At 43.1% G+C, this 1,833-nt stretch overlaps 1 non-coding gene across 1 annotated transcript; it reads right to left on the bottom strand.

Annotated features, from left to right (window-relative positions):
• Nucleotides 1-1,487: 1,487 nt before the first annotated feature.
• LOC115500196 lies at nucleotides 1,488-1,622 on the bottom strand. The gene has a single exon (XR_003964442.1). It is a non-coding gene; the product is annotated as a small nucleolar RNA SNORA70 (small nucleolar RNA).
• Between the last annotated feature and the right edge of the window lie 211 nt (nucleotides 1,623-1,833).

The following is a 1,833-nucleotide window of genomic DNA, read 5'->3' as shown; positions in this document are numbered from 1 at the left end:
TGATTTCTTATAGTTTGAGCTTATCCAAGAGATGTTAATGGCTCTGAGGATACTGAAGTGCTCTTTGTGTTCATACTTACTCGTCATTGAACAAGGCTGCCTTTTCATTTGAAGCAAAAGAAGTTCATTTATACACCGTTATTATATGCACACAAATGCTATTATGGGCATGCAGACACAGGGGTCCAACTCTATTCTTAATTATTCATGCTAGTGGAAGGGAGGCAGAGACAACACAGAGCTATACACAATCCCAGACCTTTAAATATTTTAGTTTAGAATGTCCTGCTTGACTTTCCCCTGGAACTGGAAATTTTGCTGAAATGCTATATGAACATTCAAGTATTTCATAGACACCTGCTGTATACAGATTTCGAAGTGCCAGGGGACATTACAAGATATAAAAAGAATCCCAGGTAAATAATTTGCTGAGAGAATGAGGCAATCAAAAGGAGGGATAAACTTATACTTGTGATGCTATCTAGAGAGAAAAAAGGCAGTCATAGATCAACTCATATCAAGTAATGGCCAGAATAAAATTGTGGTGGTAAGGCGGTAAAGTATAAAGCAAGCTTTTTGAGTGAAACGTGTCTTGACTCCAGAGTTGAAGGGGCTAGGGGCTATAGTTTTAAGGAACAGAGAAGCATTCCAGAACTCCAGGAAATTGCAGAGAAGAAAGCCAAGGTAAAGTCACGGCTTTCTGGTTCCAGGACAAGTTGTGGTAAGTGACTTGCCAAATTACAGTGTGTCAGTGGCAGAATAGGGGCTAAAATTCCTGTTTCCTGGTCCCTCATTCAGTGAAGGGATAGGGTCCTGGTCTTCTCTAATTGGATTAAATCTCATTTCTCCGTGGAACAGTTTTGACTATTTTGACTATGGCCATGTAAGACACATGGTTAAATCAAGTTCATTGACTTGAATAACTGGGATTTAAACCCATAGCTACACACCAAGCCAGCCAATGTTCCAGTCACATTAAACAGTTTGCTCTTCATCACATTCTCCTTGCATATTTTCTTCAGATCTGGCATTCAGCTGGAATGCATCAATATGATAGTAAGTTATTAAAAAATTTTTTTGACAGGAAGTAGGATTTATTGGTGGGTGTGAATAAGTAGGGCCGAGGTTCTCATGGGTGCAGAACCTGCCATTTGTCCAGGGGGCCATGATTAGGGATATTTGACCCCACAGCCATCGGGGATAAGATGCTTGTCAGCCACCATCTCTTCAAATTCATCCACGTTAAACTTAGTAAAGCCCCACTTGGAAATGTGGATCTTCTGGTGGCCAGAGAACTTGAACGTGGCCCTGCATAGTGCCTCAATCACACGCTCCTTGATCTGCAGGTGGGTACAGACGGACAAGATGACTTGGCCAAAGTGGACTCTGGCCACTGCACCCTGGGGCTTCCTAACGGCATCCCACATACCTGCCTGGAGCCTAGATTGGGGATAGCATGAGGTCAGACATCAATGTCCCCTGAAAAGGACTGTCTCCAAGGTTCCACAGGGCAACCCATCCAATCACCAGGCTGCATACACTACTAAGGAGCCTACTGTTTGCAGCCCTTGCACACTGGGCCCCGAAGGGGAAAAAGCACAAGTTATTAAAATATAAAACACTCTGTTCCAGTTGGGAAATAACCACATTTTTGATGGGCCCCCAAATGCTCTTAACCACCATAAGACCCACTCAGACATCTCCTCAGATAGTTTCCATAATTTAGTAATTAAAGGGGAACAGCCAGGACCCTTGAAGACCCTGCTTCGGCACTACAGCCAGCATTCATTCTGATTCGTCATGTACCAATGGTATGCCAGTGGTTAAGAATTG

Source organism: Lynx canadensis, chromosome D4 (assembly GCF_007474595.2).
Source record: "Lynx canadensis isolate LIC74 chromosome D4, mLynCan4.pri.v2, whole genome shotgun sequence".
Lineage (NCBI taxonomy): Eukaryota > Metazoa > Chordata > Mammalia > Carnivora > Felidae > Lynx > Lynx canadensis.
Note: the sequence above shows the minus strand (reverse complement) of the source record. Positions and strands in the feature narration are given on the sequence as shown.